Source organism: Balaenoptera physalus, assembly GCF_965194825.1.
Source record: "Balaenoptera physalus genome assembly, chromosome: X".
NCBI lineage: Eukaryota > Metazoa > Chordata > Mammalia > Artiodactyla > Balaenopteridae > Balaenoptera > Balaenoptera physalus.
In genome coordinates, this window is record NC_138903.1 from 96,996,022 (window position 1) to 97,016,701 (window position 20,680).

At 38.3% G+C, this 20,680-nt stretch overlaps 1 protein-coding gene across 5 annotated transcripts in view; it reads right to left on the reverse strand.

The window, feature by feature from the left end:
* Nucleotides 1-20,680, reverse strand: part of ACSL4 (acyl-CoA synthetase long chain family member 4) — a 76,718-nt gene that overhangs the window by 46,222 nt on the left and 9,816 nt on the right. For all 5 annotated transcript variants that reach the window (XM_082447573.1, XM_082447572.1, XM_082447575.1 and 2 more), the window contains exon 2: nucleotides 3,230-3,282. The gene's annotated coding sequence lies outside the window, so the exon portion shown is untranslated. The remainder of the gene's footprint in view (nucleotides 1-3,229; nucleotides 3,283-20,680) is intronic.

Here is a 20,680-nt window from a genome sequence, read left to right on the forward strand (position 1 = left end):
AGACAAAACCCTGCTGCTACATTAGACGGCCCATCACGCATGGTGTAGACTTGAATTTTGTTTGTAAAGTCTTCCATTTACTGGATATTTTTTCTTTATGATCTTAACATTAGTTAATCAAAAACAACTGGGCTACAGATCTGACCTTTCAAATTAGCTCACAGTTACAAATGTGTTTCATCTGAGTGAGAAATATGCAGACTCTGTCATCTTACCTATTTGTTACTCATCTGTCTTCTATCATCTTATCTACTAATTATAATAAAGTAATACAACTGTGGGCTGCCAACCATGAACTCAGGTTCAAATAAAAATCTGTAACCAGCAGTGATACTTCCCACGGGAGTACCTTTGTGTTACAGGGAGAATTTTGCAACTTACATCTTTTTTGGCCACATGCCCTATCTTCCACCTTTGCTAGAGGAGGGACCAGTTTAATAGGTTGGTTCTCTGCTAATGTTGTTTCCCAGTACTTCACACTGTTAAAAGTTATGCAGCAATGTAGTCTTAAACCATTTCTTACAAAATGGCTAAATAAGTCACTACGACTCAGCTACCTGGCCACCATGACGTGAAACTGTATCATGGTAGAAAACAAAACAAAACAAAACAAAAAAGCTTCACTCTGCGCTTCAGTAGTAAATATTCCTTATAAATGAGGTTAATAAAAGAACTCAAAGAGTGATAAATCTGTTGAAGACTGAAATCTTATAGCCATTCAGCCAACTCTTAAATATTAGTGTTGGTAAGAAAAGGGCACAGGTATTCCAAAGACAACGAAAAATTCAATACGTATTTTTAAATTAACATTATTATTAATTCAATATGTATTTAAATTAACATTATTATTAATCCAATATGTATTTAAATTATTGACATTGCATTAGTGTGTGCCTGACATTTGAGAAATTAAAGAATTCTTAACTAAAGAAGGAAGCCACATGAAGTCAAACACAAGAAGCCATGGAAAAGTACTCCTAGAGGTAATGTCTCCATGTTAGGGATGGGTAATACTTTCCATTCTGTTCTCTCTTCACGTTCATTTGTTTACCTGGCCCATGCGAGCTTCACAAACGTGAGTGAGGCAAGGGAGATGAGGGAATTAGGTACTTCTGTTTTGAAGTGTATTTGGGGATAGCCAAGGCAGAGCTATGCCAATTGAAGAGGAGTCTCCAAAGTGTCTGTTGACTCCTGAACACAACTGGCCAGATGGTCTCGCTAAGGCTCCTGGCAAGTCCAGCTCTTCACCTTGGTAGTTTTTTCTGTTACACATCTAGATGGGCTGCGGGCCAACTACTATAAGTATTTATCTATGTGTGTAGGATGTGTGTGTGTGTGTGTGTGTGTGTGTGTGTGTGTGTGTGTGTGTGTGTGTGTGTGTGTGTGTGTGTGTGTGTGTGTGTGTGTGTGTAGGGGTGGGGGGAGGGGGGGAGAGCGAGAGAGAGAGAGAGAGAGAAAGAGAAAACAGACTCTCTGGATAAATAACTATAGAAGCCTGAATACTACAGCCCTCACAATTGCACTATGGTCTATTTCCCAAAGGAAACACTAAACTTATTGGTATCTTCTTTGTCAATCATGGGATAGCATGCTGCCTATGTAGCTGAATTCAGGGACAACTAATTCTGGCCTGCTGATGAAAATCTTTGGTCATATTCAAGATTTTTCTAATGCAGGCTGATCAGTAGACTTTAAGCCTTAGCTTTACAAGAACATTGAGTGTTTTGAATTAGCACATAAGAACTACTAGATCTTCTGTTTCAATTTCATAATCTATTATAATGAAAGCAATTCTCAGAAGAGCAGAAATACAAGAGAGGCAGCACTGTATACAGGGCTTTGGTCCTAGCTCAGCAGCTTGCTGAGCTGCACTACCTGGAACAAATTAAATAACCTCCTGTCTCTTTCCTCATCTGTACAATGAGAAAGTTGGATTCAGATTTTAAGATATCATGGACCAATAAAAGTTTTAAAAACAAAGAAGGCAGCAATGACACAGCTGCCAATTTTTTTTTTTTTTGGCCAGGTATGGACATAAAAACAAAAAACATAAACCTATCATTTACTATCACCATCATTTCATAAAATACAGAATGCGTCTAACTCCTCAAAATTAGGAGGATATATCTTATAATAAGAAGCAATCCTTTAAATGGAAAAAGTTTAGCTTTAAAAATCTCATGGCCTGGGGCTTCCCTGGTGGCGCAGTGGTTGAGAATCTGCCTGCCAATGCAGGGGACACGGGTTCGAGCCCTGGTCTGGGAAGATCCCACATGCCGCGGAGCACCTAGGCCCGTGAGCCACAACTACTGAGCCTGTGCATCTGGAGCCTGTGCTCCGCAACAAGAGAGGCCCGTGCACCGCGATGAAGAGTGGTCCCCACTTGCCGCAACTAGAGAAAGCCCTCGCACAGAAACGAAGACCCAACACAGCCAAGAATAAATAAATTAATTAATTAATTAAAAAAAAAATCTCATGGCCTGTTGTCTTATTTTCCTCACTTCACCATGGACCAGTAAAAACTCTTCACTGGCGAGGGCACGGTCTAAAGGTCAATGTTTGGGAACCCCTAGACTAGGTAATTTTCAAGGTCCAAGGCTCAAACACTAAAATTCTAACTTTAGGTGCTCTGTTGTATTTCTTTCATTCTATATTATAGTCTAGAGTAGGTGCCTCAGTGAAGGACAGTACAGATGCTTAGATTTTTGAAGATCAGAAATATATGTAAATCAGTTTGAGAAACAGTAACTAGAATAAGCTTCAATTTATTGGAGAAAATATACACTACTACAGATTCAACTTCATCAATATTAATGAACCATTCACTGGACACTTACACTTATTAAGCTCATTTTACAGATGAGGAAATTGAGGCAAAGGGAAGCTAAATAGCTTGTCAAAGACACACTGCCTCAGTAGCCAGAATTGGAACTCCAATCTGTGACTCCATTTTCTGGTAATACTCAAAAGAAAAAGACTGTATTTGGATTTTAAGTATCACTTCCCCTTTCATAAGTGAGTGACAGATAGTTTAAATTTTAGAAGTTGCCCAGAGTAAAAAGCTTTCCTATTTTACTTTCCCAAATATTGCCTTTTTAACACAAACATAAATACTGGCAGGGCTTTTCTAATATAAAGAGAGGAAAATTGCCTGTTAGTTTGGTCACTTAGTTTTCTCCAAAAGCCGACAAGATTGCAAATACAGAATTTTTAAAGGACAAATACTTACAGATTTCCTCTTTTTCTCTTAAGATGAACCCGTATATCTTTCGTGATTCCAATCTGCAATAAGAGACAACATTTATGTGTATAGTGACATGAGAAAAGATCCCCTTTAAAAAGAAACCTCGGACTTCCCTGGTGGCACAGTGGTTAAGAATCCACCTGCCAACCCAGGGGAAATGGGTTCAAGCCCTGGTCCGGGAAGATCCCTCATGCTGCAGAGCAACTAAGCCCGTGCACCACAACTACTGAGCCTGCGCTCTAGAGCCCGCAAGCCACAACTACTGAGCCTGCGTGCCACAACTACTGTAGCCCGTGCGCCCAGAGCCCATGTTCCGCAGCAAGAAAAGCCACCGCAATGAGAAGCCCATGCACCGCAACAAAGAGTAGCCCCCACTCGCCACAACTAGAGAAAGCCAGCACACAGCAACGAAGACCCAATGCAGCCAAAAATAAAAATAAAAATAAATAAATAAATTTTTTAAAATAAATAACTAAATAAAAAGAAACCTCACGTGCTGTTTCACATTACCTGTGCATGATAAGCCAGGTACCAAAGGAAAAACAAGAAATGACTAAAAGTCGTGCTATTGGGATCTCACAAAAGTAACTGAGCCTGGCTCTAAGAAACGGTAATCAAAACTCTACAAGTGGGGTTTACCCCAGGAATGCAAGGATTCTTCAGTATACGCAAATCAATCAATGGGATACACCATATTAACAAATTGAAGGAGAAAAACCATATGATCATCTCAATAGATGCAGAAAAAGCTTCTGACAAAATTCAACACCGATTTATGATAAAAACCCTCCAGAAAGCAGGCATAGAGGGAACTTACCTCAACATAATAAAGGCCATATATCACAAACCCACAGCCAACATTGTTCTCAATGGTGAAAAACTGAAACCATTGCCTCTAAGATCAGGAACAAGACAAGGATGTCCACTCTCACCACTATTATTCAACATAGTTCTGGAAGTTTTAGCCACAGCAATCAGAAGAAAAAGAAATAAAAGGAATCCAAATCGGAAAAGAAGAAGTAAAGCTGTCACTGTTTGCAGATGACATGATACTATACATAGAGAATCCTAAACATGCTACCAGAAAACTGCTAGAGCTAATCACCGAATTTGGTAAAGTAGCAGGATACAAAATTAATGCACAGAAATCTCTTGCATTCCTATACACTAATGATGAAATATCTGAAAGAGAAATTAAGGAAACACTTCCATTTACCACTGCAACAAAAAGAATAAAATACCTAGGAATAAACCTACCTAAGGAGACAAAAGACCTGTATGCAGAAAACTATAAGACACTGATGAAAGAAATTAAAGATGATACAAACAGATGGAGAGATATACCGTGTTCTCGGATTGGAAGAATCAACATTGTGAAAATGACTATACTACCCAAAGCAATCTACAGATTCAGTGCAATCCCTATCAAACTACCAATGGCATTTTTCACAGAACTAGAACAAAAAATTTCACAATTTGTATGGAAACACAAAAGACCCCGAATAGCCAAAGCAATCTTGAGAAAGAAAAATGGAGCTGGAGAAATCAGGCTCCTGAACTTCAGACTATACTACAAAGCTACAGCAATCAAGACAGTATGGTACTGGCACAAAAACAGAAATATAGATCAATGGAACAGATAGAAAGCCCAGAGATAAACCCACGCACATATGGTCACCTTATTTTTGATAAAGGAGGCAAGAATATACAATGGAGAAAAGACAGCCTCTTCAATAAGTGGTACTGGGAAAACTGGACAGCTACAAGTACCATTATATTTTAGAATGATGATAATCAATTTTAGCCAAACAGAAAATCCTTCATTTTACTCCTAAGTCAAAAATTATTCTTTTCAATGCTAGAACATATAAATTGTATATCCATGACAACAATGAATATTTCTTTATGTAGTTAAATCTGCAGTATCCAGGGGTAAGTTCTTTGTTTCACTTTCTAAGTTTTGAAGCAATGTTTATTTATACTATACCCACTGTCTTTACCCTAGCTCAAAGACAGAGTCTAGTTTGAATGTGAGGAGAAAAACTTCAACTCTAGCTAAGAATTCTATTATCACCCATTCTGTTACTTAACTTCTCCCCTTATAATTAGTATGGTAAATTATGTATATAAATTATATATATATACACACACACATATAGTTTTATCATTAGTATGGTTTTATATATATATGCACACATACACACACACACAATTTCCATACCACACATATGTAAATTGTGTGTGTATAAAAATGACAAGTACCTAACCTACAATATAAGTACCAGACTTCACCTGGGACGGGAAGATAAACTACATGCACAGAAATTCCACTCCTTACTTCCCAAGTTGCACACTTTCAGAACTGAAATAGGCTTTAAAATGAGAGTAATGAACTAGTCTCTAAAATCAAACTCTCCTCCCTCGCCCCTCCAAATGGACTAAAATAGGGTCTACTTTCTAGAACATTAGGAAAGCAACTTATATGCTTCCCTACACAGCAAAATTAAGAATTTCTTTCCAATCAGTATTGATTAGTTTTACTCTTAAGATGAATGTAAGAATAGTAGAAAACAAAAAAAAGTGCACTATCCCTATCCTTTTGATTACCTTGGATGAAACTAACAACAGTATCAAAAGGGAAAGGCACATTCTTTTTAAAAGCTCTCAATAGAACAACTGCACTTAAATAAGAATTTTTTAAAGCAACAAATATCAAAAATCTACTTGTAAGATCCACCTAAGATATAGCTTGACTATTAGGAAACAACCACTGGGGAAGAAAAGTTTTAATACATGAAAATTGCCGTCACATTGAAAATTCTTGACTCAGGACCAGCAATCTTTTTTTTTTTTTTTTGCTTTTTTGTTTTTTATTTTAATTTTTAAATTTTATTCTATTTTTTTATACAGCATGTACTTGTTAGTCATCAATTTTATACACATCAGTGTACGCATGTCAATCCCAATCATCCAATTCAGCACACCACCATCCCCATCCCCCACGGCTTTCCCCCCTTGGTGTCCATACGTTTGTTCTCTACATCTGTGTCTCAATTTCTGCCCTGCAAACCAGTTCATCTGTACCATTTTTCTAGGTTCCACATACATGCGTTAATATACGATATTTGTTTTTCTCTTTCTGACTTACTTCACTCTGTATGACAGTCTTTAGATCCATCCACGTCTCAACAAATGACTCAATTTCGTTCCTTTTTATGGCTGAGTAATATTCCATTGTATACATGTACCACTTCTTCTTTATCCATTTGTCTGTCGATGGGCATTTAGGTTGCTTCCATGACCTGGCTATTGTAAATAGTGCTGCAATGAACATTGGGGTACATGTGTCTTTTTGAATTATGGTTTTCTCTGGGTATATGCCCAGTAGTGGGATTACTGGATCATATGGTAATTCTATTTTTAGTTTAAACTAAGGAACCTCCATACTGTTCTCCATAGTGGCTGTATCAATTTACATTCCCACCAACAGTGCAAGAGGGTTCCCTTTTCTCCACACCCTCTCCAGCATTTGTTGTTTGTAGATTTTCTGATGATGCCCATTCTAACTGGTGTGAGGTGATACCTCATTGTAGTTTTGATTTGCATTTCTCTAATGATTAGTGATGTTGAGCAGTTTTTCATGTGCTTCTTGGGCATCTGTATGTCTTCTTTGGAGAAATGTCTATTTAGGTCTTCTGCCCATTTTTGCATTGCGTTGTTTGTTTAATATTGAGCTGCAAGAGCTGTTTATATATTTTGGAGATTAATCCTTTGTCCATTGATTCGTTTGCAAATATTTTCTCCCATTCTGAGGGTTGTCTTTTCGTCTTCTCTATGGTTTCCTTTGCTGTGCAAAAGCTTTTAAGTTTGATTAGGTCACATTTGTTTATTTTTGCTTTTATTACCATTACTCTAGGAGGTGGATCAAAAAAGATCTTGCTGTGATTTATGTCAAAGAGTGTTCTTCCTATGTTTTCCTCTAAGAGTTTTATAGTGTCCAGTCTTACATTTAGGTCTCGAATTCATTTTGAGTTTATTTTTGTGTATGGTGTTAGGGAGTGTTCTAATTTTATTATTTTACATGTAGCTGTCCAGTTTTCCCAGCACCACTTATTGAAGACGCTGTCTTTTCTCCATTGTATATCCTTGCCTCCTTTGTCACAGATTAGTTGACCATAGGTGCGTGGGTTTATCTCTGGGCTTTCTATCTTGTTCCATTGATCTATGTTTCTGTTTTTGTGCCAGTACCATTTTGTCCTGATTACTGTAGCTCTGTAGTATAGTCTGAAGTCGGGGAGTCAGATTCCGCCAGCTAGGTTTTTTTCCCTCAAGACTGCTTTGGCTATTTGGGGTCTTTGTGTCTCCGTACAAATTTTAAGATTTTTTTGCTCTAGTTCCGTAAAACATGCCATTGGTAATTTGATAGGGATTGCATTGAATCTGTAGATTGCTTTGGGTAGTATAGTCATTTTCACAATATCGATTCTTCCAATCCAAGAACATGGTATATCTCTCCATCTCTTGGTATCATCTTTAATTTCTTTCATCAGTGTCTTATTGTTTTCTGCATACAGATCTTTTGCCTCCCTGGGTAGATTTATTCCTAGGTATTTTATTCTTTTTGTTGCAGTGGTAAATGGGAGTGTTTCCTTAATTCCTCTTTCAGATTTTTCATCATTCGTGTATAGGAATGCAAGAGATTTCTGTGCATTAATTTTGTATCCTGCTACTTTACCAAGTTCATTGATTAGCTCTAGCAGTTTTCTGGTGGCATCTTTAGGATTCTCTATGTATAGTATCATGTCATCTGCAGACAGTGACAGTTTTACTTCTTCTTTTCCAATTTGGATTCCTTTTATTTCTTTTTCTTCTCTGATTGCCATGGCTAGGACTTCCAAAACTATGTTGAATAATAGTGGTGAGAGTGGACATCCTTGTCTTGTTCCTGATCTTAGAGGAAATGCTTTCACTTTTTCACCATTGAGAATGATGTTTGCTGTGGGTTTGTCGTATATGGCCTTTATTATGTTGAGGGAGGTTTCCTCTATGCCCACTTTCTGGAGAGTTTTTATCATAAATGGGTGTTGAATTTTGTCAAAAGCTTTTTATGTATCTATTGAGATGATCATATGGTTTTTATTCTTCAATTTGTTAATATGGTGTATCACATTGATTGATTTGTGTATATTGAAGAATCCTTGCATCCCTGGGATAAATCCCACTTGATCATGGTGTATGATCCTTTTAATGTGTTGTTGTATTCTGTTTGCTAGTATTTTGTTGAGGATTTTTGCACCTATATTCATCAGTGATATTGGTCTGTAATTTTCTTTTTCTGTAGTATCGTTGTCTGCTTTTGGTATCAGGGTGATGGTGGCCTCATAGAATGAGTTTGGGAGTGTTTCTTCCTCTGAAATTTTTTGGAAGAGTTTGAGAAGGATGGGTGTTAGCTCTTCTCCAAATGTTTCATAGAATTCACCTGTGAAGCCATCTGGTCCTGGACTTTTGTTTGTTGGAAGATTTTTAATCACAGTTTCAATTTCATTACTTGTGATTGGTCTGTTCATATTTTCTATTTCTTCCTGGTTCAGTCTTGGAAGGTTATCCCTTTCTAAGAATTTGTCCATTTCTTCCAGGTTGTCCATTTTATTGGCATAGAGTTGCTTGTAGTAGTCTCTTAGGATGCTTTGTATTTCTGCCGTGTCGGTTGTAACTTCTCCTGTTTCATTTCTGATTTTATTGCTTTGAGTCCTCTCCCTCTGTCTCTTGATGAGTCTGGCTAATGGTTTATCAATTTTGTTTATCTTCTTAAGAACCAGCTTTTAGTTTTATTGATCTTTGCTATTGTTTTCTTTGTTTCTATTTCATTTATTTCTGCTTTGATCTTTATGATTTCTTTCCTTCTACTAACTTTGGGTTTTGTTTGTTCTTCTTTCTCTACTTCCTTTAGGTGTAAGGTTAGATTGTTTATTTGAGATTTTTCTTGTTTCTTGAGATAGGCTTGTATAGCTATAAACTTCCCTCTTAGAACTGCTTTTGCTGCATCCCATAGGTTTTGGATCGTCGTGTTTTCATTGTCATTTGTCTCTAGGTATTTTTTGATTTCCTCTCTGATTTCTTCAGTGATCTCTTGGTTATTTAGTAACGTTTTGTTTAGCCTCCATGTGTTTGTGTTTTTTACATTTTTTTTCCCCTGTAATTCATTTCTAATCTCACAGCGTTGTGGTCAGAAAAGATGCTTGATATGATTTCAATTTTCTTAAATTTACTGAGGCTTGATTTGTGACCCAAGATGTGATCTATCCTGGAGAATGCTCTGTGTGCACTTGAGAAGAAAGTGTAATCTGCTGTTTTTGGATGGAATGTCCTATAAATATCAATTCAATCTATCTGGTCTATTGTGTCATTTAAAGCTTCTGTTTCCTTATTTATTTTCATTTTGGATGATCTGTCCATTGGTGTAAGTGAGGTGTAAAAGTCCCCCACTATTATTGTGTTGCTGTCGATTTCCTCTTTTATAGCTGTTAGCAGTTGCCTTATGTATTGAGGTGCCCCTATGTTGGGTGCATATATATTTATAATTGTTATATCTTCTTCTTGGATTGATCCCTTGATCATTATGTAGTGTCCTTCCTTGTCCCTTGTAACATTCTTTATTGTAAAGTCTATTTTATCTGATATGAGTATTGTTACTCCAGCTTTGTTATGATTTCCATTTGCATGGGATATCTTTTTCCATCCCCTCACTTTCCGTCTGTATGTGTCCCTAGGTCTGCAGTGGGTCTCTTGTAGACAGCATATAGATGGGTCTTGTTTTTGTATCCATTCAGCAAGCCTGTGTCTTTTGGTTGGAGCTTTTAATCCATTCACATTTAAGGTAATTATCGATATATATGTTCCTATGACCATTTTCTTAATTGTTTTGGGTTTGTTTTTGTAGGTCCTTTTCTTCTCTTCTGTTTCCCACTTAGAGAAATTCCTTTAGCATTTGTTGTAGAGCTGGTTTGGTGGTGCTGAATTCTCTTAGCATTTGCTTGTCTGTAAAGCTTTTGATTTCTCCATCAAATCTGAATGAGATCCTTGCCGGGTAGAGTAATCTTGGTTGTAGGTTCTTCCCTTTCATCACTTTAAGTATATCATGCCACTCCCTTCTGGCTTGTAGAGTTTCTGCTGAGAAATCAGCTGTTAACCTTATGGGAGTTCCCTTGTATTTGTCGTTTTTCCCTTGCTGTTTTCAATAATTTTTCTTTGTCTTTAATTTTTGCCAATTTGATTACTATGTGTCTCGGCGTGTTTCTCCTTGGGTTTATCCTGTATGGGACTCGCTGCGCTTCCTGAACTTGGGTGGCTATTTCCTTTCCCATGTTAGGGAAGTTTTCGACTATAATCTCTTCCAATATTTTCTCTGGTCCTTTCTCTCTCTCTTCTCCTTCTGGGACCCCTATAATGCGAATGTTGTTGCGTTTAATGTTGTCCCAGAGGTCTCTTAGTTTGTTTTCATTTCTTTTCATTCTTTTTTCTTTATTCTGTTCCGCAACAGTGAATTCCTCCCTTCTGTCTTCCAGGTCACTTATCCGTTCTTCTGCCTCAGTTATTCTGCTATTGATTCCTTCTAGTGTAGTTTTCATTTCAGTTATTGTATTGTTCATCTGTTTGTTTGTTCTTTAATTCTTCTAGGTCATTGTTAAACATTTCTTGCATCTTCTCGATCTTTGCCTCCGTTCTTTTTCCGAGGTCCTGAATCATCTTCACTATCATTATTCTGAATTCTTTTTCTGGAAGGTTGCCTATCTCCACTTCATTTAGATGTTTTTCTGGGGTTTTATCTTGTTCCTTCATCTGGTACATAGCCCTCTGCCTTTTCATCTTGCCTGTCTTTCTGTGAATGTGGTTTTTGTTCCACAGGCTGCAGGATTGTAGTTCTTCTTGCTTCTGCTGTCTGCCCTCTAGGACCAGCAACCTTATGATACTGATTTTAGAAAATGTTTTGGACAAATCGATTGCATAATATCAAACATTGGACTTACCAAATCTCTTCCTTCCAAGTTTACTCAAGTAGTATGGTGATACATGGGTGATTCTGAATTCACAAGGCCTTTACTAAAATACTAAAGAACTGAATAATAGTTGAAAGAAGTATGTGTTACTTTAAGAGACCTTGACCAGGAATTACTGCTGTGTAATAAACTAAATGTTCCAAAATCCTGGACAATTTTTGCCAGAAGTTACATTTTGTTTTCAAAGCCATGACTCAATAAATATACGTACAGAAAGCACTAACATAATGAACAATAAGCACTCATGAAGCAATATTTTTTATTAATTTTTATTGGAGTATAGTTGCTTTACAATGTTGTGTTAATTTCTGCTGTACAGTTCGTGAAGCAATAATTTTAGAAGAAAAGTATTAGCATTTTCCTCTACATTAAAGATGAGATTGATAAACTACTTGAAAAGGAAAAATATATTTTTAGAAACACAGACTCTTAGAGCTAAAATATGGCCTGTTTCAACAATTCTCAAAGTATCTGGGGCTGCCAGTTCGTTGTAGTACTACTGTTTATAATATTACATCCCCCACTTTCATTTCTGCCAGGAATAATTTTTATTTGCTGAAACAGACAGCAATGCACTGGGGATCCATCAAAAGTAGTTCCAATTAAGAATAAAGAAATTATTCATTGTTGCCAAATGTATACAGAAAGGCACTTTTTATCCTGTTGACAGAAGTGTAAATTGGTACAAGCTTTATAGAAAGCAATTTGGCAATAGGCATCCAGACGCTTGAAGTCACATATAACTCATGACTGAATAATTTCACTCTCTACTTCTACGACTATCCTAAGGAAATAGTCCGAGATGCACACACACACAAAAAATGTAGACAATAGTCACCATTGTGATATAAATAACAGAAAAACTAGAAACAACATCAAATGCCCAAAAGGAGATTGGTAAAATAATGATCTATCCTTATGATTGAATACTACACAGTCATCAAGTGCAGTGTTGTCAAAGATATTTAAGGATATGAGAAAACGGTCAAGATATATGAAGTGAAATTGGTTTAAGATGCAACTTAACCAAATATATGCAGGCTACAAGCTGAAATGTTAATCTCTGGGTTGTAGAATTATAGGTGATTTTTAGTTTTGTCCTTCTATTTTTCCCTACATTTTCTAAAACTTCTACAGTGAACATATTACTTTTATCATTCAATACATAAGTAGAAAATATAGCACCAGTCTCAACTAATTCTAGCGTGTGCCTGTGTATATATGTGTGTGTTGATAAGTGACAATGAGTATGGCCCTTAAGGCATTTGGCCCCACTCACGTGGTGAAGAGATGCTACAAAAGGAGCCAAAAGTTGACTTCAACCCCACTACGGAAAGAAGATTTGACACTTCTGTTTTTAAACTAGACTCAAAGTAAAATAAACTTCTTTCGCTCATGTAATATGATCTATGAAGCGAGATAAAATGAGTGGGTTTTTTTTTTCTTGCTATAACTACAATGTTAAATGTTTCCTAAAGCTAAGCATCCCCGTGGTATCCTCTGTCAAAATGTGGCTAACAAAAATTGACTACTACTGGCAAGTGAACAGACAATATCGAAGAGCCAGATAATCATGAAGGGTTCCATACAGATGGAAATACTGTATCAATAATTGCCTTAAAGCCCAGAGTTCCACTCACTTATCCTATTAAAACAAACAGGAACGCAAATGCCAGATGATACCAGCATAAGATTTAATAGGTATGAGAAGAGTCATACTGGCACTCCTCTGCCCCATAAGGAAACCATTTTTCAGCTAACCAGATGAAGGTGTCATGGGCAAAAGGCACCAACTGGGTATCCCTTCTTTGCTTACCACACAGGTGATGAAAGGGACGGTGAAGGGAGGGGATTTCAGAAGTCAGCTCTCCATCAGTACCCACTTGTTTACAACCTGAACTCTGGGACCAACTACTCAGAACTTTAGAGGCTATCATCTTACCTAAGAATGTCCTGCTTCAGACGTTCCAATCAACTGTGGTATCAGCTTACTAATGTGTACTAGCTGACTTCAAAAAGCAGTAGGAGGCAGAAAAGGCTGAATCATTTCTTTCCCTCAAAGTTTTCATTTCAAAATGTTTCAGGCAACAGTAAAGCATCGTTAAGTAATCTCACTTCCTGTAAGGCCCACACAGCTCTGTGTCCTGCAGTAACCTCGACAGGGCCTAGCAGCACTGAGTTCACAATGCCCCAAAATTCTAAAAGGAACACAGCTGCTACACATACAATTCCACTGCAATATACAATAATACATTTAGTGGAAAATTAATGGTTTTACTCCAAAGTAAAGGGAAAGCTACCTGTGGCTGCTGGTTACCTCAATCGGGTTGAGCCAGTGCTTCTGAAGCTAAGCTCACAAATTTGAGCTCTACGTGAATTGGTTAAAACAAGGGTAATCACATTTCCCAGCTTGCCTAGGTCTGTCCCCTGGGTTACACATGTTGTCCCAGAGTAAGTCTTATCAGAGTGTCCCCCCGCCTTTTGGCAAAAACATCCCTAATGACGACCCTAGTAATAACCCTAACTCTGGTCGCACGGAGAACAAGGCAGGAATGTATAGCTACATCAGCAGAAGCCTGCCTTCACTACTGCAAAGACACTTCCAAGTACTAAGTCCCGACTGAATCCGCAGTCACATATAAATGGGAAAATAAATGAACCAACCAGCTTTGTGCCACTTAACACACACACACACACACACACAACTTTTTATTCCAAGTGTTTCAACGATAACAAATTAGAATCTTAAATAGTTTACATACAACTATTTATAACCCAACTTCTAAAATCTAGAATTAAATTTTAATTAATAATTTCAAACCGAAGTCAGTTCCTCATCTTACAAAGCACACACTTGTATATTAAGTACATAAAGGACAAATCAGATCTGTTGTAAGAAAATATCTCCACGAATAGGCTTTTAATTCATATGACTTTTAAAGACAAGAGTCCTATTTAAGAAGTTGTGTTTACCCTTTCACTAACTTAACCTAAATCAGAGACAAGGATATTGCCAAATCAACTTTAGCAAGCAAACAAAAATTCTAGCCTTGCGGGGAATACATACCTTACACTCACTGTTTAAAAATACGACCAATTACAACTTCCCATCTATGATTTTCTGGAAAATGTGGGTTAGCAACCGTAGAGTTGCATATCAAATGAGGTACTTGACTCCCAATCAATGATAAAAGACTAAAGCAAACCCGAGACTTTCCGGGCTAACCCAGATGCTGTAAGCTTAAGGAATTTTTCACATTATTTATAAGCTCTAGTTCTTGGAAGAGGCTGTACCCAGTACAGCCTAACGTTCAGTTTCACTAAGAAAGATTTTATTTAACTTGGCCCTTAAAAAGACCACAGATGAACAGGATAAGGCGCTATGCTTCATCAAAGGGTAAAGGGGGGGGCCGGGGAGGGGGGCAGAACAATGAAGCGCCAGTATCTATAACGCAGCGTCCTGCTGAGGCAGTTGTGAGCCAACGTGCTGCAGCCAGACGGCCTGGGTCCAGGTCCTGGCGCTACCACTTACTAGAATGGGGTGACCTCGGGCAAGTTCTGTGCCCTCTGTGCCTCATTTGCTACAACTCTAAAATGGAGGGAATACTACTCCTACCTCCTGGGACTGGTGTGAAACTTATAAATGAGTTGATCGCACAGCTCGAGCCATCACAAACTTCTTTTAGGTTCTCAAAAGCACGAAGCTTAATGTCTCACCTCTGCGTCTAGCACATCCTTTTCTCTCTGCCAAGAACATTCTCTTCTCCCTTTTCCTGGCTTCCTTTAGGTCTCAGTTTGAATGACGCTTCTAAAAAGCCTTCCTTGACCTCCCCGCTTTACGTCAGGTGCCTCTGCTGTTTCCTCTCCCAGCACAGCACCTAAAAGCGTTCAAGTTTCTGTTCCCCGGCTGGGCTGTAAGCTCTTTAAAGACAGAAGTCATCTCTGTCCCCATCGCTGCTATAATCCCCAGAACCTAGCACAGTCCAGGTACACAGTAGGTGCTTACTAAATAGTTCTTGACTGAAATAACAAGTCATACTAAAGAGGAAGGAAACCAAAGAATGATTTCCCAGTTAAATCTTTCACTCTATGTGTGTATGCCTCCTCACATCTGAGATACATAGGCGTGCTTCCTCTCATACACTGACAAGCTTGAAATTAAACACAAGAGGGGCCACATTCTGGCAGAGTACAGATTTTACTCCCATTCTGGGTAGGAATCATGACTTCATAAGCAGAGCAAATAAGTCTGCTCAGTATGTTTACACGTATGATTTCATGTCTCATATTCCAAGGCCTTTACTTAAATAAGGATATCACAGCAAAATTATATGGCTAGTGTAGCGCTCTGATTCTTATCAGCTGGGCTAAATGAAACCCGTTACTGCAACTGGCACAGATGGAGAAAAGAAAAGGAAGATGAGACCATAAACATGGGAGAACAGGAAAGAAAGAAAAAAGTGAAAGTAGAGGTGAGAGCAACATCAGCTGCTCGTCTACAAGGTACCACTGGGTGGCGCCAGTGCCCCTGGCTAGCCAATACAGAGACAGAACCAGGAGGCAGAGCCGTCAGTCAGCCTGTATTTTCCAGAGCTTCGGCTGGATGCTCAGAAGTCTATTTTCAACACGCTGATGGACAGATGCAATTCACCGGAGTTCAAGTTCTCTGCATATGTCATCAACATAGGCATAAGTCTTAAGGATGTTGTGTTTATCAGAGACACCTGGAAGGTGATTTGTCAACATTTTTGCCTGGTGAAATGTTTCAGAGTCAGCTCACCATTCTAAATGCAGAGATTCTCAGTAGAGTGAGAGGCCAGGGGTTCTCCGTGGAGTGAGAACGGAGGAAAGGGATCAGAATGACCTAGAAAGCTTTTTTAAACTATTAGGTTGAACCATATAAAATTGCCAAGAGTCGAAAAGCTGTTACATACAAAAATATAGCAATTTCAAATGGTTCAACCTAATACACACATATTTAGAATCACTGGGTTAATGAGCCATTGTTACTGGTAAGAGTGTCCTATTTCTCAGGTTTGTTGGGGGGGAAAACGTTGAGAACACACGCATAGTTTGGCCTTAAATCATGAAGAATTAAGTGAACAAAGAAATGGAAACAAAATAACTAAGGACAGGGAATTCCCCGGCAGTCCAGTGGGTAGGACTTGGCACTTTCACTGCCGGGGGCCTGGGTTCAATCCCTGGTCAGGGAACTAAGATCCCTCAAGCCACTGGCATGGCCAAATAAATAAATAAATAAGGATAGGGAATAGATTAAACTATATTAAAAATAGCAGACATGGGAAGATGTTCACAAAAAAATTAAATGCTATATTAAGTGTAAAAAACCAAATTACAAAACGGTATATAAAACACATTTTGTTTTTTAGGGGAATCCAAAAAGGTTTGGGGGATATGGAAGGATATATACTAAAAAATCTCAATAGTTGTCTCTGCGTAGGGGGACGACCAGTACTTTGTTTTGTTTTTTTTATCCATACATGTTTTCTAAAATAAACATGTATAACAATTTTGGATCCTGGAACAGGAAAAAAATTAAACACTTTGGTAGTAAAACTAGGGAAATCCAAATAAATTCTATAGTTTAGAGTATTGCACCAGTGTCTGTTATGTAAAATGTTAACATTAGGGGGAGCTGGGGAAAAATATCCAGGACCTCTGAACTATCTTTACAAATCCACTGTAAATCTAAAATTATTCCAAAATGAAACATTTATTTTAAAAAATAAGCCATGTATTAAGATCACATTTTTTAAATCCAGAAGAAAAAATCCATTTGGTTAAGAGATTCCTACATTTAAACAAGAATATGGTGGAATAAAACTTCTTTGGTAGAAAGAAGTCTTGGAAGAAGCTATGCCTTCTACCATGACAACCGAAAGCTGTAAAGACTTAATGACATATGCAGTGGCTTTCATAATATGAAAGTGATGTTATCCTACTGGGCATAGGCTCACTGAAGCAGGAAACAAACGGTTGAGTCTCTATTTTCTTTGGTTTTGTAATCATCACTGCTGAAGACTAACCACCATAAGGACATTTGAGGGAAATAATTAAAAATAAGTATAGCCAGTAACCACCCTTTTCATCTGTAATATTTTTAAAAATTTAGTTTCCCAAATCCTGGGCAGCTACAGGTACATGCACATGCATTCATTCAAGAAAAATTCAATGAGCATTTACCAAGCCCACTCCTTCTGGAGCTTACTGTTCAACAGACAATATTTTAAGAGGACATGAGACTAACATAGAGAGCAGACATATACGTAGAATAGGAAAGGAGGCATACCCATGAGCCAACCCTCAACCCTATAATAATAGCCCAACCAGACTTTTTTAAAAAGTTAATAATAATAGCTACCCTCTGGGATTATCCAGTTATACCTGTTAATGCTTAGATACCAGCTGGCTTGCTCAAAATGGATTTTTTAAAATTTCCTTTAAATATTGGGGCAAGGAAAATTATGCAAAGCCTGAAAGTGAGGTTCTGAAAAGGAATAAAGGAAAGGACAATGCAGAGCTAAAAACACAAACAGAAAACTAAAAGGTCTGGATCAATTTCATCTGCAGACTACTATCCACCTGTTACAAACAGGTTATAGCCTTCTGGTTCTAATCCTCCAGCAAGTGTAAAATTTGGAATAGGTTAGTTCTGCTGCAGAACACACCCAAGGGAGGTTTCCTTACTTGTAGGTTTCCTTACTTGTAGGTTTCCTTACTTGTAGGTTTCCTTACTTGAGTATTGACAGTGTGTCACTATAAGGCACTTTTGCAGAAGATGAGATCCAAAACAAGAATTTCAAAAACAGATTTAAAGAGAAGCACCAGTGTACTAAAAACTCCCCAGCAGAGCAGAAGTCTTTTTCCCATCTCAATGAGACACTGTTTAAGGAAGGGGAGTTATGTGTCCCCATAAAAAGGTCAGCCAAGAAACTTGCTATAACTTCCAACAGTGTTGATATTTCCGACCAGCAGATATCACCCATTTATCCCTAAAGCATTTAACTTCCGCTGTATCTACGATGGGTAATTTGCCTTTAAAACATCCCTTTGCAGTTATTTCTGTGAATAGTTAAGCGAAAATACATCATCTTTAAATTAGGTTATAATTCAATCCTCCTGGAAGCATCTGCAAACAATGTGAGCAGCAGTAAAAGGTAAAGGCGGTTCGCTTCCTCATGTACTATACGGGGCAACCTGCTGCTTACTCTTCTTCAAAAGCAAAACTAAGGTCAACACAGAGGACGTTCTGAAAACAAACGTTCTCTGTTAAGCATACATCTTGAGGCCTGATGGTTGTGTGACAGCAACAGGCCAGATTTTTAAAGAATAAGAAAAGGGATTATCAGAATGCTTCCAGCACCTCGATCTTATGGTTTCCAGGGTTGCTATGCCTGAAAGTAGAAGAGAAAGGCATTGAGGTTCGGCGCCCGGTGCCAAGTCCAGGCAACATCCTGATCTTTCATCAGCAATGGGGTATTGCCGGTAAAAGCAAGAAAAAAAAAAATTTTTTTTTTAAAACAAGGTCTAGCAATCGCAGGACATGGCCCCAGATCTGGCCAAGTACCAAACTCAAATTCTAAAAGTTTAGCTCATTCCACAGAACAATTTTATGCAACCCAAATATGTAACTGTATGACTTTGAAACATCATTGATTTTCTTTCACACAGGAGGCAGAGGTCAGCAGCAGAGGCAACAAATCTAAGAATTGATTTTCCATCCTAAACAGACTCCTAATCACTCCTCTCAAAGCAGAAGAAACATTTTCTCATGATCTCATGACAAAATGTTATGACATCTAGAAGAGACCAGACAAATAAAATGACCTTAGTGTCACATTAGCTAGGAATGATGCAAAATTAAAGAAATCAACTCTTGGTTGAAAAGCAATTCTTTCAGCCAAAATTAGCTGCTTCAAAATGAGTTGCTTGCATCTCATCAAAGTCATTAAAGTAACATATATGTGTTTCATAACAACAATCCTGTCTTTGGAAAAACAGAGTTTTGACTCACTTTTGCAGATTTCCACCGGAGACTGTGATAGCAGATTAAACACTGCAAGGCTTCTCAACACACTCTTAGCTTAGGGACCCAATAGGCTACAGCTGGTTTTTTAAATATGTCTCTAAAGAACAAACTGGAGTTGAGATTCCTAGCTTTCAAAACTCAAGGTACGCTCTGGCTAGAGACCATATGTTCATGGGCAACTCTCACTCCTTTGATCATGCCCTAGTATAGCACTGACCTCCTATTTCCTGTGGGCAGTGCCCTAAGCAACATGACCCTTCAATCAAAGGCAGGGAGGGAGGTGGTCAACAGTCTTCCTCAGTTGAGGACAGTTAGAAGCTAGATTGTATGGAAGCACTTTCTCACTAAGAGGTTAAAAAACAAACCCTACAATCTTTAGGGTTAGGGGCTTTTTGAGAAAAAGATCAGCTGTCTGAAAGTTAAGTTAGGAACGACTTTCCCATTGCACCACATGTACTATATCACTGCAATCATAGGCCAATCACTCCACACAAACATTTCATATAACCAAATAACAACGGCTCAAATGCAGGGTACCACTGAGACAAGACAGAGATTGGGAAGCTATCTGAGCACTGGAATGTTCTTTCCCCAAGAGCCAGGTAGAATATTCTTCTACCTTTGCAGAGCCCTTATGCTTACAGTGACTCCAGAATGACCCTACTGAGCTAGGATTCAAGTCAGCCGGCAGGGCAAGTACAAGTATCTTTTTAACCCTAATGAACACTTTGTACTTAATGGGGTTGAGGAACACCCCTCATTCAATTCTACTCAGTCCTAGAAGAAAGGCGTAAAAGTGAGGTTGGGGGGCTTCCCTGGTGGCACAGTGGTTGGGAGTCCGCCTGCCAATGCAGGGGAAATGGGTTCGAGCCCTGGTGCAGGAAGGTCCCACATGCCGTGGAGCAGCTAAGCCCCTGCGCCGCAACTACTGAAACCCACGTGCCTAGAGCCCGTGCTCCTCAGCAAGAGAAGCCACCGCAGTGAGAGGCCGGCGCACCGCAATGAAGAGTAGCCCCCGCTCGCCGAAACTAGAGAAAGCCCGCGTGCAGCAACAAAGACCCAATGCAGCCAAAAATAAATAAATAAATAATAATTAAAAAAAAAAAAAAGTGAGGTTGGGGAACTCCATTTCAAAACATGGATTAAAAAAGGAGGTGGGAGATTCACCAGGGAAGTTTCCATTTTGCAGTTGTCTTTTCTAAAATTACTTGTAAAGAAGTAAATTCTTTGGGGGATACTTCCTAAAGAAAGCTACTCCCTTACTAACAGTTTAATATTCAACAATCTCTTGGTGATCAAGAGAATATTAAAATTAATGTAAATATGTGC